We start from the raw sequence: 17,879 nt of genomic DNA, 5'->3' as shown, positions 1-17,879 counted from the left end.
CTGTTGGGGTGGCGCTTCACGCCACCCCAACACCTAGTTGGTGGGGCGTTTCGTGCCCCCCCAAGCCCCCCTGCGCGCGTAAGTCGTTACGCGCCACACCAGTTACGCGCCATTGTAGTTGTGTCCCTGTGTCCCACCTGTGAATAGATATATATATATATATATATATATATATATATATATATATATATATATATATATATATATATATATATATATATATATATATATATATATATATATATATATATATATATATATATATATATATATATATATATATATATATATATATATATATATATATATATATATATATATATATATATATATATATATATATATTTTTAACTACTTAAAACATGCGAATATACAACATTCTTCGCTGTCCCATTGTCTATGCATATAAACAGATTGTCAGGTTTACTGATTCTTGAACATGCACCATATAATTGGCCATGGGAAAAACAATCCGTATTCAGATCTATACCTCATTATTCTAATGATATGTCCCTGTGTCCTGGTCGTCATTTATATTCCCTGTGTCCCGGTCGTCATTTGTGTCCCGGTGTCCTAATTTGTAATTTCTCTGTGAGTGTCCCGGTCGTCATTTATATTCCCTATGTCCCGGTCGTCATTTGTGTCCCGGTGTCCCGATCTGTAATTTCTATTCGAACAATCCCTGTGTCCCGGTCGTCATTTATGTATTTCGCCTGTGCCCCCAGCGTCCCCGTTGTAGTTGCGTCCCTGTGTCTCGGTCGTCATTTTTATTCCCTGTGTCCCGGTCGTGATTTGTGTCCGGGTGTCCCAGTCTGTAATTTCTCTTTGAGGTTCCCGGTCGTCATTTATATTCCCTGTGTCCCGGTCGTCATTTGTGTCCCGGTGTCCCGGTATGTAATTTCATCAGTTGACAAACAACTTCATGACGCATACAGCTCAACCCTTAAAATGACATCAGTTGACAAACATGACGTCAGTTGACACACAAACATGACGTCACTCGACACACACACACACACACACACACACCGACAACTGATTTTTATATATATACTAGCTGTTGGGGTGGCGCTTTGCGCCACCCCAACACCTAGTTGGTGGGGCGCTTCGCGCCCCCCAAGCCCCCCCGCGCGCGTAAGTCGTTACGCGCCATATTAGTTACGCGCCATTGTAGTTGTGTCCCTGTGTCCCACCTGTGAATAGAGATAGATATAAATATATGTTTTTAACTACGTAAAACATGCGAATATACAACATTCTTCGCTGTCCCATTGTCTGTGCATATAAATAGATTGTCAGGTTCACTGACTCTTGAACATGCAACATATAATTGTCCATGGGAAAAACAATTCGTGTTCAGATCTATACCTCATTATTCTAATGATGTGTCCCTGTGTCCCGGTCGTCATTTATATTCCCTGTGTCCCGGTCGTCATTTGTGTCCCGGTGTCCCAGTTTGTAATTTCTCTTTGAGTGTCCCGGTCGTCATTTATATTCCCTGTGTCCCGGTCGTCATTTGTGTCCCGGTGTCCTGGTCTGTAATTTCTATTCGAACAATCCCTGTGTCCAGGTCGTCATTTATATATCCCGCCTGTGCCCCCGGCGTCCCCGTTGTAGTTGTGTCCCTGTGTCCCGGTCGTCATTTATATTCCCTGTGTCCCGGTCGTGATTTGTGTCCGGGTGTCCCAGTCTGTAATTTCGCTTTGAGGTTCCCGGTCGTCACTTATATTCCCTCTGTCTCGGTCGTCATTTGTGTCCCGGTCTGTAATTTCTCTTTGAGTGTTTTTTCTTTTTAGTTTTTTTTTTAGTTTTTTACCTTTTTTCTTTTTTCAGTTTTCTTTTTCTTCTTTATTTTTCAGCGTCACTATGAAGTACATATCGACGAACCTTTGTTTTTTTAACTTAAATCTGGTAGGCATTGATGACCTTATCCAAGTCAAAATCCCAAACCCAATCATCATCGCTATCATTTTCAGTTTTGATATGTTTTGACTCTCGCTGTCCAGGTGGATTTTCATCTAACTGCGCGGTTTTGCGTTTTTTAGCCGCAAGCCTGTTTTCTTGCTGTTCTTGTGATTCCTCGGAACGCTTTCTTTTCTTACTTTCTCTATCAGCAGCAAGTTTTTTGGCATATACTCTTTGAGCAGCTTCCTCGGCTGTTGCCATGTCTTAAATACCGTTAATGACGTCACCTTCAAAGCAAAAATGATGGCAACTAATTTCATGATGTCAGCCGAAACATGACGTCACCTGATCCACGATCCACAGATCCACAGACAACTTATTTTTATATATATAGATATATACATAGATTAATTGTATTTTGAACATTATGAGTTTATTTTTCAAAATATCAAAGATTAATACCAAAAAATTAGAAATAATAATAATAATAGAAAAAAGAAAAAACGGAACTAACTAATACAAATGAACTTCATTTTTACAATACGATATATATTTTATTTTCTAGAAATATCAGAAAAACTGGAAATTAAGATTTTTTTTAACATAAAACTTTATTTTGTCAATTTTACAATTTTGAAATGAAAAGTTTTCTTTATTCAAAAGTTTACTTTTAGAGAAGTGCAAATAAGACATTTAGATTTTAGAAAGCATAGGGGAGGGGAAAGTAGCCTTTTTTTTGTTGTAGTAATTACCATTCATTTTAAATTTGAGTTGAGATTCTCTTTTAATTTTTTCTCATTAAAGGATTTTTTTTATCAGCGCCATTATTAGTTATTTTGATATTTTATGTGATAATTAAAATTCATTTCTCTTTGTTCTGAGGTTCATTTATCTATTGATAGGCATTTCTTGTGGTGGAAGTGACAGAGTTTTTTTGAATGTATAAATTATCAGTCTTGTCTGAGAAAATCAAAATATGACGCACTTATTTTGAAGTACGTAAATACCAAAATTTAAGTTTGGATTTTAACAGGGATAGTGATGATTTTACAATAAGTGATTCTCAGGCTATTTTTTTCATACAAGATTTTGAAAGGATTTTTCTCAGACGAGATCAGTTCATGACAAAAATAATTCTTTGCACTTCCATATTCACAAAATTATGGGGTAGGGGGTTTGTTTTACCTTCTGTGTCCAAAAAGACGAAAGGTGTTCAGTTGAAACTTTCAGGAAATGTTGAGGGAGTGTAGAGCAAAAATCAAAACATAGTATGTGCATGCGGGCTGCCAAAAGGGTGTTTCTGAAGAAGTACTCAGGACACTAAGTTAGAACTTAACAAGAATGATGAAAGGGAGGATCAATTGGCCAAAATACAACAAGTACACACTAGCCCCAATACTACTGATACTACAACTATTGATACTTCCGTTGCGCCTTTACTATGGCTGTGCATATGACAGAGAAAGTTTGAGGAAAAATTAAGAGAGGAAGGACCTAAATAAAAACACGCTTATGCACACGAGTCGTCAAAAGGGCGTATCAGTAATGACTTAGGAACTGTTCAGCATCGAAGTTGAAGAAGAAATTGAAGCTTCTATGGAATGATAAGGGGGACGTTCAACTGACTAATAGGCAATACGTGTATAATGCTACTGATATAATTGTTACAAATTTTGCTAGTGCTACTCCAACAAGACTACTACTACCTTTTCTACTACTCCTGCTACAGCATACATTACTTTTATTAATACTAAGGCTAAAGATATGAAGAGAAGTTTAAGGGAGTATTTAGAGATAGATAAATTAAACCAAACTACGTTAAGTAAATTAAAGTTATGTAATTGGTGTATCCCAGGAATACTACTACTACTACTACTACTACTACTACTACTAATAACTCACTGCAGCTCCAAGCCGCCTGAGGCCAACACAGCTCCGCACGCTCCTCCTTTAGCCTAATCTATTTAAAGTCTCCCTCTTTACATCCTCCCAGGAAGTTCCCATTTCCATTAAATCTTTATTTATGACATCCTCCCAACCCAGACAAGGATGACCTGCTTTCCATGTAGCCCCAGACGGTTGGCCGAAAAGGAAAATCTTTGGTAATCTGTCATCCTTTATCCTTAGAACGTGGCCTAGCCATCTCAACCTTTCTTTCATTATTGCCCTAGAAAGCGGGATTAAACAATATTTTTCCTACAACCTACTGTTTAAAATACGGTCAGTCAGCCGGGTACCCAGAACAACCCGTAGGCAAACATCTAGTAAATTTTCATCTGCTTTTCGGAGTGCCCATGCTTCAGAGCCATATTTGACCACTGTCATCACTCTAGCTTCCAATATTCTAATCTTGGTTTGCAGATTTATCTTTCTATTCTTTCAAACTTTTTTATCTGTGAAAAAACACCCTGAGCCTTAGCTATTCTACTTTTAACATCTTCACTGCTCCCACCATCTTTACTAATAATACTACCAAGGTAAATGAAGCTCCCAACCTGATCAATCTTTTCGTTACCCATTGTCACCTGTTCATCTTCACTTACTCCTAGCCTTAGTGACTTAGTCTTGTTAACATTAATTTTTAAGCCTATTTTAGCACCCTGAACTCGCAAAACCTCTAAAAATACAATCATTTTGTCACACTTTAATCCAATATGCTTAAATCATCAGTGTAATCTAAGTCTAGGAGCGTTTTTCCTCCCCATTTGATTCCATAGTCTCCAATTACGTTTCTTGTGCTCCTTAAGACAAAGTCCATAACAATGATCCATATAAAGGGGGATAACCGCTCAGATAATAATGAGAGGGATGACAAATTGACCAAAAATGCAATATGTGCAAGCGGTTATTACTACTACTGTTATTGCTACTGCTGCAAATGCTACTTCTATTTTGACTCTTACTAAGATTAAAGGTGTTAGGGTGACAATTGTTGAGGGAGAATTTGAACTAAGTCAAAAAACGATATGTGAATAATGCTTGTCAAAAAGGCGGATTCAGTTGAAACTTCCAGGGCGTAAAGAAAGGGATTGTCAATCGACCAAAAGACAGCATGTGTATACTATCAATGCTACAAGTACTACTACTACTATTTTTACTGCTAATACTACTAATAATACACGTATTAATAAAACTATGACTAATGCTGCCACTAACGCTAAGGGTATTTAAGCGGACATTTCAGTGAATGTTAAGGCAGAAGTCGAACTGCATCACAACAGATTTTGTGCATACAGGTTTTCAAAAAGGCTAATGAACAATATCTTGGGAGCAATTTGGAATATTATGTTGTAATTTATGAGGCTTGAGTTTGGGTCAACAAGAACGACAACTGTCGATATTTTTTAATAGGCAAAAGGTAAGGATATTAAATCCAAGATTTCGGGGAATGTTGAGCTAATTCAAAATGTACTATTTGCATACATATTACAAAAAAATATAGAACTGATTACGGTTTTTTGCAGAAATTTTTAGAATGTTTTGAAGGGGATTTGGAAAAAAACAAAAGGTGTTATACTACTACTACTACTACTACTACTACTACTAGTAGTAATAATGCTAAAACTATTACTACTGCTACAGCTATTGATACTCCTGACGCTAAATGAATGAAGGTGCAGGTTTCAGGGAATATTTAGGAGGATATTGAGCTAAATCACAATGAGCATATACATTGTCTAGAGTGGCAATTCCCAACACGGTCTTGGTCGACCTGCAGGCGCCAAAGGGAGACTTTGACGTGAAAAAATAGGGGCTCAAAATTCGTAAATTGGACTCCACAAAAATTCATGTGACTTAAATAGTGAAGAACTAAATTTTTGGCTTAACTTTACTTATCCGTATAGTCTGATAATATTAATTTTTGAATCAGTTTTTAAAGAAACAGTTTCTGGAAAGTTAATATCCAGACTTAAAAGAAAGAACTTGATCAATTTCACAGCGGACATAGCATATTTAACAGATTAGTTCAGAAAGTTCAATTAGATTAACTTACAATTACAAGAGGCCACCTCAATTTCAAACAAGAATGGGTGCAATTTCAGTTTTTTTTTTTTTTTTATTAAAATTTATGAAGCAAAACACTATTCGGTGCCCATTTTCCTACTTTCAAGCCTTTTAAAGGCAGAATGTCTTTATGAGGACATTCAGACATACGTTCAACATTTAATTCCACTATACGATGACTTCAAAATCACCTGCGAAGATATTTTGACGGTGGAAATATCAACATAAATAAACGGACATACAGATACATGTTGTAAAATGAGCGCATCGCCTCTATCCTAGGACTAGCTTACAGTATTAAGTATAATCTTTCAGTTTATGCTGAGTAGGATATTAAAACATTAATAGGAACTATATTCATACTACCACTAAAACTTCTGCTGCCACTACTACTAATACTATTACTAAGGCTAAGCGTACTAAGGATATATTTTCAGGAAATGCTGAAGGTTATGTGGAGTTGAACTGAAATACGCTATGTGTATGCAGGATTTCGAAAGAATGCGTCAGTGCTATCTTAACAACGGCTTAAAGTATTAGGTTGAATTTTTAGGGTATATAGAGAGCCAAAGTTAAACTAATTAAAATGCATTATTGGCATACTATTGATACTAACAGTAATAGACTACTGCCCTTAGTGCCATATTCTTAGGTTCGTGGCATAATTGTGGAACTTTCAGGGCCTGTTCAGGAAGATTTTGTGTGTAAATACATCCAGGTTGTCAGAATACGATAGGTGCCATGTTTTGGGAACAGGACATGGTATTAGGCTTTATTTTTCAGGGAAGATTGAGAAATTATAAAACTAAATAAAGGGATACTATGTCAGTCAAGATTTTTGAAAGGGAATATTTTATTAAAAACTGTTGAAAAAATTTGTTGAGCAAACAAAAACAACAAAATATAGATTTTGTCATAAAAAAACTGAAAAGCTTTAAAACTTTGTCAAATAAAAACGATGAATAATAATTCAAAACCTTTTCCACAAAAGAAATTTTGAATGAAAAGTAAAGAGCTATATTAAGCCAAAGATGAATGCAAAATTGTAATAATAATTCAATCATAAAACTACAATGAATCAGTATCAATAGGAAAATTAGACCGAAAATTAGACAAATTTGTTTGGGTACTTAGAAGCAAAAACCATTGCAATTATTGATGATTAATCATTGTCTACATGGAATTATATAGAAAGTAGAATAGAATAGATCTAGATAGAATATAAAATACAATATAGCTATGTATTATAGAAACTCTATTGAATATAACATATAGAATAGAAGTACATCGAATAGAGCTGAAATGAAACTTGACTATAAGTATCAGATTCACTTATGAAACTGACTAGCGGACGGTTGACTTCATAAAAAAGGCGACAAAATTTGCCTTTATATATATATGTATATATATATATATATATATATATATATATATATATATATATATATATATATATATATATATATATATATATGTATATATATATTTCATTGATTTCGATGATATCATAAGGGTTTCATTGATATTTCTAAAAATATATATCAATCAGAGCTTACTCTTGAACCTAGTCATGGCGCAGGTCTTGAAGATCATTTCTTAGATTTAAATATTAATATTTCTGATAATAATAAATTAGGTTTTAAAATGTATAACAAAACGTATGATTTCAATTTCGAAGTGATTAATTCCCCATTCCCTGAAAGTAATATACACTCAAATATCACATTTTCAGCGTTTTTCTCTCAGTTGCTTCGATATGCAAGGATTTGTAGTAATTATATTGATTTTAAAAATAGATGTAAAATATTAAGCCAAAAATTGATATTAAGAGGTTATTCTGCAAATAAATTAACTTGGCAATTTAAAAAAAATAGTTTTCATTATAACGAACTTTTAAATAAATACCAAAAGATTTATCTGGAGGGAAACTTTTGGTTAATTTTGTAGGGTCGCGAAAAGTTGATGCAGCGCCATCTATTTTGTGAATTGTGTATCTAAAAGAGCAGATTTTTCAAAAATAGCCACATGGTACTGATGAAATCTGTAATTGTTTTAGTTCATTCAGGTTTTTCGCAAAGAGTTAATATTTGTGATTTGGTAAAATTTATCACATTTAGTTTACCTAATGCTGCTAAACAGAGGAATATATTAACAGGATAAGCTTGTTTTGGTGTTACTTGGTTGTTCTACATTTGCTGGATTTTTTTATAGGCCTGTATTTTGGGGGTGATACCTGACATGGGGATACCATAGGTATTCAGTGGTAGGCACAACACTTGACTGGGAAGAGAATTTAAAGTGCCGAAACCCTATAGGCAAGTTTATTCTCCTGATGAGCCCTTGTGTTGGGTTGTTGCCTCTGAATTATTTGTATTTACTGTTTTTATTGTTTGGTAAATGACGACTTATACTTATTGACGACATGACTGCCTGTCCATGGATTATTCTTTATGGTTGATTGTGTATGGCTATTCTATTTTATCTATGTAATTGTATGGATGAGTAGGGTTAAGGCCTCTATCAAGTGCTGGTCTATATTAATCAATAATTTAGGAAAACAGTCTTCCTTTTCTCCTATTATCTTCCTTTTCTCCTATTATCATATATATTTATTATCATTCATTGGAGTCTATATTATCTACTGATCTACTTAATTAATTTAGTCAATTTAATTTATTAGTCTATTTAGTTTTGTTTCCTATAGTTTTCATTTTATTTATATTTTCTTTCCTTTTCTTTTGTGCTTATTTCTCTGTGAGTATGTGATTATTTTTTCTCTCTAAGTAAGTGATTCATTTGTTTTCCCCCTTCTTTAAAGGCCAAAGAGCTTTTGGGAGAATAGTAAAATTTAATATTGTTTACGTGTTTCGTGTTTAATCAAGTTTAATCAAGTGTTGTAAACTTAATGCCTCATTCGTGTTGTGAGCAAAGTAAAAGACTTGACCTATCTTTTATAGAAAGGTTACCTAGATGGGAATCAAGATGACAGCAGAGGCCCTCTCTTAGCACGGCTATGGTGCGGTTTGGGTCGCCGAAGCTGTATCTCCGTCTCTAGTGTATCCTTGGGAAGTCGACCACACTACCTCAAAGTGGTGAAGCGGTGGCAACATTCCGTAGCTACATGCCTAGCGAAAGAATGGCTAAAGTGTGGAGGCGCCGACGGACTGGGGACCTGTCGGTCAATAATATTCCCACGAAACGTTATGAAGAAAGCAGATCAAAGAGTGTCAAACCAGGCTACGGCATTCCCGACAAGCGATGCGTTGGATGATTTACCGGCGTCTCCTTCGAAAAATTGGCGAGCTGGAAACCTGTTGAAACGAAGACAATCCCTTGCAATAGGGTGCTGGAACGTCTGTTCGATGAAATGTTTGACGACCCAGACTTTCATAGCTGGTGAAATACATCGCCTAGGCCTCGACATCCTCTGTGTATCAGAGACAAGAATAAATGACACACTAGAAAACCATGAGATAGCAACACCAGATTCAGAGAATTCTTTCTTCTTTTATAACTCAGGACCCAAAGATGGTAGTGGCAGTGCAGGGGTTGGATTTCTCCTTAACATCCAAGCACAAAAAGCTCTAATAGAATGGGAGCCCGTATCATCTCGCCTTGCAAAAGCTAGATTCCGAAGCAAACTGTTTAATGTTACAGTGTTTGCGGTCTACGCACCCACAAGGGTCAGCTCTGAACAAGCAATAGATACGTTTTACGCCGAACTCAACGAAGCTGTAAAAAAGACCCCCATATTCACCACATTGTCAGACGAAAAACGTGAGCTCTAACAAAAAACATATGACTAGAAATTGTATGTTCTAGTGCCCTATTTAAGATACAAATTTGATAAACGGGCAACTAGTCTCCAGACCCTTTTCGCGAATGCATCTGATCAAAATTTTAGATACTCATTTTGTTCAAAATAGTTTAAAGATCAAATAACAAAAACCCCGGTGTTGACATAACCCCCTGACCCTGGGGGGTACGGATTGTAAGTTGTAACCCCCTGACCCTAGGGGTATGGGTTGTAAGTTACAAACCCTGGGCTTATAAGGTCATTTTGGAAGGGAAGGTAGTATAAACTTTGAAAAAGGCTCATTTGATCAGAAATTGAAAGTACTAGCTCACCATTTTAAGTCAGGAGTGATTGGAGGGCAAAAGGCCCTCCCCATGCCCTCTTTTCTTTAAATAAATTCAATTGAAAATTTAAGTTTGTCATTCTCTTCCAAATAATAAAAAGAGTATATAACATCGCCTTCGAGGTTGACACAACTCCCCAGAGTCCGGGTCAAGGGTTGTATGTTGTTTCCGGGGCGCAAGGTCCAAAGATCATGCAACAGTGCCTTTGAGGTATACATGACTCTCCTCCCCCCGAGCCTATTTTCGAGGGTCGTGAGGTATGGCTCAGGGGCATATCGGATGGTTATATAAACTATGAAGGAGGCTTATTTGATTGAAAATTGAAAGCCGTAGTTCCGTTTTAACCGTCAAAAGCGGTTGGTGGCTAATAACCCCCCCCCCCCTCTCACTCTCTTTTCAAATGCACCAGATCAAAATTTTGTCCTATTCATTTTGTTCAATATAGTCCAAAGATCATATAATAATGCCTCCAGGGTTGACACAGCCTTTCAGAACCCAGGAGCAAGGGTTTTAAATTGTGCCCCTGGAGAATGCAAGGTTTTTATTAAAGGGGTTGTCATTTAAACTTTAGAAGATGCTCATTTGATTGAAAGTTCTAGTTCGCTATTCAAGAGTCAAAAGCAATTGTTGAGCAGCTAATACCCCCACGCCCTCGTTCCTGCAATAGAATCCAATCGAATGTTTAAGTGAGCCATTTTGGTCTCAATTGTATAAAGGTTAAATAAAAATGCCTCCAGGGTTGTATAAGTTATGCCCCAAGCATAAATTATTTTATGAAAGGAATGGTCGCATAAACTTAAGAGGCAACTCATTTGAATAGAAATTAAAACTTTTAGATAGGTTTTAAGAGTCAAAGGTGGTTAGAGGGTAACCAACGAAACCCTGTACTCCCTTTTCCCCAAGAAAATCCGATCAAAATGTTGAAATAATTGCAATATAATTTCCACATTTGGCCCTCAATTACACAGCAAAATTTGAATTTGATCATTCTGGAAAAAGAAGAGGGTCAAAGAGAACTGGCCTAAAGCACCACATTAGCCCTTCAATTACACAGTGAAAATTCTTGCTTACACTGGTAAATTGTGGCATCTCTTACTTTATGATTATTCAACTTTTATGGCGTTTAAGTGTTATTTCCACATTTTTCTAAACATGTCTGCTTTTAGTAGATAATGACGTAAGGAATCGTCGAGATAATAATGCGCAAAAAGTAATTTTATATCTTGTTATCAGTTTTGTTTGGTTTACTTCGTTGGTAATTTAAGAAATATTGGATTTTTCGGTTTTGTAAGTTTTATATATTTATTCATCTGTATAGCCTATTAAAAGTGAAATTTTTTATGTTTATTATTTTGTTTCATTCTCCTCAAGACCAGACTTAAATAGTTTAGAGACTTGAACTGCGCGTAAAAAACACGATTTTCTTCAAAAGTCCTTTGGACGTTATATTCAATTTTTTTTTAGGTGGACCAAAAAATACAATTTTTGAGTCAGGATCTGTGTTTTTGTTTTCAGAATTAAAAACCCTTCAAATATTTTCTCTAATTTTCTAATAAAAACCAAAGTGAAGTATCTTGAGAAAACAGTTTGTATAATATTCCACTCTAGTGGTCTTAACGCTCATTTATGGTGTCAAAACGGTTTCAACTTTAATGATCAACAGGAACCGAGGATATCTCCCGCTATCAGACCGCTGGATAATTTTTCCGGTAATTTCTTATTTTCCCACTGCAAAACCAAGCGGTGCCCTTGGCCCCGACTTCCTTAGAAAAAGTGCAGTTTTTCCTATCGATGACTCCTGTTTGCTACAAAAATTTGAAATTTCTGTAGTATTTCTAGGATATTTTTAGGATATGAAATTAATTGATATCATCAAGCTAAGGTAACTCTGTTTTTCAGTTGAAAAGCCCACAGATACATAAAGTGCAATTACTAAGCCATAAAACTTGAGTAAGTGTAAATGGGTTATGAAAGCTTCATTTTGGAATATATGTTGTGCTTTTCATTATAAATTATGACCAGACCGTTTGACAATTTACACCTGTTGTTGAAAATGTTGAAAATAATAAATTTTGTAGTGCTAGGATTATTTCATAAGCAAAGTAGGCTATATGATAGAGGATGGGAAATTCGTCAGATTTTCGGGGACAATGAAAATAATGAAGTTAATTATTTTAGCTGAAACCACGGCAAATATATTTTACACAAATTTGCTTACATGATAGCAAAAGTTAAAACTTCGCTGGTTCTATAGTAAAATAAAAAATATTTTGCCCGTTTTTTACTCCCTCTGCTTCTATAACTGTTGTCAGTAGTCTAGGGATTTTGATATCGTGCCCTTGTTTTATTGAGATAAGATAATATGAGATTTATTCATCACGAAACACGTAAACAATATTAAATTTTACTATTCTCCCAAAAGCTCTTTGGCCTTTAAAGAAGGGGGAAAACAAATGAATCACTTACTTAGAGAGAAAAAATAATCACATACTCACAGAGAAATAAGCACAAAAGAAAAGGAAAGAAAATATAAATAAAATGAAAACTATAGAAAACAAAACTAAATAGACTAATAAATTAAATTGACTAAATTAATTAAGTAGATCAGTAGATAATATAGACTCCAATGAATGATAATAAATATATATGATAATAGGAGAAAAGGAAGATAATAGGAGAAAAGGAAGTACTATTGACGTCAATTTGTAAGGTTTAACCATTTTCTAGAGAATAGTGTTTACAAGTACCGCAATTATTGGCAGTAACAATAAAAAGAATATACCACCTGCTTGACCAAGCCGTGTTATTTTGGAGCATTTTCGTTTCTTTTTGCAAGCTACGGGAGGTAGAGGTGAACGAAGTTACTTTGTCCGTTGCTTAACTGGTCCTGGTAGTTATACATTGTCTTCAGTAAAATTAAAAAAAGTTTAGATAGGAGACTAATGAATTCATTGTCCATGCCACGTTTAAGTATAGCCATCCTAACAAGCGGTTTTGAATTATTGAGGACGGACAATAAGTGTCTATTTTTATGCAGTTTCTTGAGTGTCATGATGGCAACTAATTATCTTTTTTACTACTCAAGGGTAGATATAATTTCATTGTAATTCATTTACGTTGTAATTTCATTGTAAAAATATCCTTGATCACAAGTAACTACTCGGGTGGGCTCTGATCGAGACCCAACAGAATTTAACCATAGGGTTTATTACTAGCTTCATTGTATGACGAGAGTAAAATTTTGATTCACCGGGAAGTATTTGCTTTTAAAAGTTATAAGAGAACTTGAATCACGAACAACCCTATAGATGATATAGTAAGTACAATGCAAAGCAAGTTTTCTCATACATTTGCTCTAATGAAAGAAATTGTGAAGAACTACAGTTACGGAAATTTTTTCATGATGAGGTAGGACCATGAATAACTGTAACATCTCCTTAGACCATTCTTCATTGCATACAGCTAAATAGTCAATAATTAACCACGAGTTAGATTCAATGATATTAAACACGTCAAGTCCCCGTATGAATTTTATGTCTAGCGGAATAGTCTTTATTTTATCAAAGGACTCTTGCCACAGACTATAGTAATAATACATATTGTTCAGATTTTGAAAAAAACATTTTATCACGTTGAATTGTTTTCTATAAATTTTTGTTTTACAGACGTTGAGGTTCCGCAACGAAACTATCTGAATAGAAATTTTATATTGATTAATTTTACTCATATGGCATTAAAAATACAACTAATCTAAATTAACCTCAATCTGTTGAATAAATAGCAGAAAGAAACAAAAATAAATACAGGCTTTCTTTAATATATAATTATACTAAAAAATTTAAAAAACTCTTTGCATGGGACATACAAGCACTAGGACATTTAAAAAGCACTAGAGGCTGCCTCTTCCCAGAGAGTGGGGGTAGCCACTGCGACAGCCAAAGGCCAGGCCGGTAGAAGCGTCACCATCTGCAGTGGATGCTAGAGTGTGGGATAAATATAAAGTCATTATATTATATTAAGCACTATTGAAATCAATGAATCTGCCTTACGCAAAAAAAATAAATGAAAAAAATATAAAACACTATAAGACACATTGCTAAGCTTGAGACTGAGTAAAGAGACCCTCCTCCCACCAACTATTGAGCTTTCTTCAAACCGAGAGAATGTCTGTACTCTACACATACGTCTCGATTTGCAGCAAGGTAGCGGCCGTGTAGTTGTACTCTGACACCGTCCATAGGCATAAAGACTGTCCAATATGGCTGACATGGCATTTTTTCAACTCTACCTGTGTAGTTTTTATATTTTAGAGAGTGAGTCTCAGTGACTTTCACTTTTGGTATTAAATTATTTTCTAAACAGTTTCTACAAAAACTCATGTAAAAAATTTCCTTTACATAATGTGAAGGCACCCCTTTGGAGGCTTTTTTATGTCCTCATTGTGTGTTTGCACACAGTAACCTCTGAACCTGCAAGAACACACTTGGATATCAAGTCACTCCCCGTCTCAGATTTAAAAATAACAACTTATTTGGGACCTGCCCCTTCACTACCTCTGGGTAAATGGATTCCTCCCAGGTAATGTAGTCTATTCAAGAGCTAATTTATTCAACATCTTCCAAATCATCCAACAGATTCTTGATTTTAACTTTCAACAGGAGCGAATCAGGGTCTCCATAATGCACTTGAACTTGCCCCTTTTCCGGCCATTTTAGCTTACACACACTGTATTAAAATTCCAACATGAGGTTTTTGCAATGTCCGAAATAGCTCTGCCAGCGAAAATACTTTTATTTGAAACAATATTTCTTTTTTTTCTTTATAAAAGAGCCATGTTTAAGTTTAGGATCGTTAAAGGTGTGAAATTTGGATCTGCCATGATTGTAGCACATTCTTTTGGGTCTGTTATAACGTCGCTGCGACTCCTATTACGCAGACTCTCGCATATCTTACCAAGGGCTGAATTTGCAGTGAGTTTAAAGATATTTTTTAAACCTTCGTTTGTGCCTCAGAGCGTTTACTGTCAAAAGTGTCTATAAATTATATATATATATATATATATATATATATATATATATATATATATATATATATATATATATATATATATATATATGTATGTATATAAATATATATATATATATATATATATATATATATATATATATATATATATATATATATATATATATATATATATATATATATATATATATATTTATATATATACATATATATATATATATATATATATATATATATATATATATATATATATATATATATATAAAGGGAGTTATGCACAACTAATGTTTACGAAAAGGTAAATATAGAGGATGAGAATTTAATTGAAAAGACTGAAGAAATACTTTTTAAAAATTTTATTATTAAAATAAATGACAATGATAAAAAGTTCCCTTTCCTATATTGGACTGTAAAATTTCATAAGAATCCCCCTAAACCACGGTTTATTGCTGGAGCAGCTAAATGTCCAACCTGGATTGCTGCTACTGACCTCTCTTTAATTTTAAAGGAAATTGTAAATAAACTTAAAACCTATTGTTCTGGTACTAAAAAATTTTCGAATTTTAATCCATATTGGAGTGTTAATAATTCACTGCAGGTGATAGATTCTTTAACAATGGTTTCAGCTAAAAGAATTGAGTCTTTCGATTTTGCGACAATGTATACTAATTTATCACTTAATTCAGTGTTTGATAATTTAAAAACTGTTATAAAGAAATCGTTCCTCTTATCTAGTAAAAGGTTCTTAAAAATTGACATTTATAATAAAAAAGCTATATGGACAAACTGCTTTAATACTACAGTTAACTTGAGATGTTACAGCTTGGATATGATTTTTGAGTTATTGGAATTTGTTTTATACAATACTTATATAAGATTTGGGGGTGATTTGTACAAGCAAATTATGGGAATTCCCATGGGGGGGAATGCCAGCCCATTTATAGCTGACTTGTTTTTAAGTCAACTAGAATATAAATATATGATGGATAAGAATAATCCAATTAATTTAAAACATGCTTTGTCAAATAATAAAAGATATTTAGATGATATTTTGGTCTTAAATTGTAAGGATTTCATTGATATTTCTAAAAATATATATCCATCAGAGCTTATTCTTGAGCCTAGTCATGGCGCTGGTCATGAAGATCATTTTTTAGATTTAAAAATTAATATTTGTGATAATAATAAATTAAGTTTTAAAATGTATAATAAAGCGGATGATTTTGATTTTGAAGTGATTAGTTTCCCATTCCTTGAAAGTAATATACACTCAAATATCACATATTCAGCGTTTTTCTCACAGTTACTTCGTTATGCAAGGATTTGTAGTAATTATATTGATTTTAAAAATAGATGTAAAATCTTAAGCCAAAAATTGATATCAAGAGGTTTTTCTGCAAATAAATTAACTTGGCAATTTAAAAAATTTAGTTTTCATTATAACGAACTTTTAAATAAATATCAAAAGAATTATCTAGAAATACTTAAAGAAATTTTTAACTAATTTTGGAGGTTCGAGAAATGTTGTCACAGCGCCATTTATTTTGAATTGTGTTTCTAATTGAGCGGATTTTCTAAAAAATTAGCCAAAGGGTAAAGATGAATTCTATAATTGTTTAGTTCATTCAGGTTTTTTGCAATGTGTTAATATTTGTGATTTGGTAAAATTTATAATATTTAGTTTACCTATTGTTGCTAAAAGGAGGGATATATTAACAGGATAAGCTTGTTTTTGGTTTTACTTGGTTGTTTTACATTTGCTGTTTTTTTTTCATAGGCATGTATTTTGGGGGTGATACCTGACGCGGGGATGCCATGGATATTCTGTGGTAGCCACAACACTGTGCTGGGTAGAGAATTTAGAGTGACGAAACCCTATACAGGCCAGTGTATTCTCCTGATGAGCCCTTATGTTGGGTGTTGCCTCTGAATTATTTGTCTATATTATTTTTTCTATTGTTTGGTAAATGACGACTTATACTTATTGACGACATGACTGCCTGTCCATGGATTATTCTTTATGGTTGATTGTGTGTGGCTATGCTGTTTGACCTATGTGATTGTATGGATGAGTAGGGTTAAGGCCTCATTCAAGTGCTGGTCTATATTAATCACTAATTTAGGAAAACAGTCTTCCTTTTCTCCTTCTGTCTCCTTTATTTTTTTTTTTTTTTTTTTTTTTTTTTTTTTTTTTTTTTTTTTTTTTTTTTTTTGTGTTTGTGCTGTAGCATTGGTGATTTCTCTTTTCATTATATATATATATATATATATATATATATATATATATATATATATATATATATATATATATATATATATATATATATATATATATATATATACGTATATATTTCTGAGGCCATTGGATTCTTATTGTTGTATCTGGATGGTAAATATTTGTTATAAACTAAAGGCACCTGGCCCCTCCTTTCTAATTTTTTTTTGTTTTTATCAAACTTATTTTCAATAAACTTGTTTTTTGCTGAGAGTTTTAATTTTAATTTTGATCAGAGGGTGAGGATACATATTCAAGGAACCCTGAAGCGTCATTTGGAATTCCTATTCTAGCACCCAAATGTGCTTCTCTAGACACCTTTCACAGCCTACCTCTAGAGTATAAACCTGATGTCAATCCTTCGGAACCAAATACTAGTGATGGCAAAGGTATATTTTCAACTGATTACAAGACTTCCTAGTTTTCCGTTAATTCACAACCCAAGAAATTTGATCTTGACCTGTCAACTCCCTTGGGTTTCATGTTTAATATCAATTGAGAGAAATAGTCAATGCGTGAGAAATCTAAT

At 33.9% G+C, this 17,879-nt stretch overlaps 1 protein-coding gene across 11 annotated transcripts in view; it reads left to right on the top strand.

The window, feature by feature from the left end:
* LOC136033171 (GRB10-interacting GYF protein 2-like) overlaps positions 1–17,879 on the top strand; it is a 461,255-nt gene that overhangs the window by 111,064 nt on the left and 332,312 nt on the right. The window lies entirely within an intron of this gene.

Source organism: Artemia franciscana, chromosome 11 (genome assembly GCF_032884065.1).
Source record: "Artemia franciscana chromosome 11, ASM3288406v1, whole genome shotgun sequence".
In the NCBI taxonomy this organism is placed as follows: domain Eukaryota; kingdom Metazoa; phylum Arthropoda; class Branchiopoda; order Anostraca; family Artemiidae; genus Artemia; species Artemia franciscana.
Note: the sequence above shows the minus strand (reverse complement) of the source record. Positions and strands in the feature narration are given on the sequence as shown.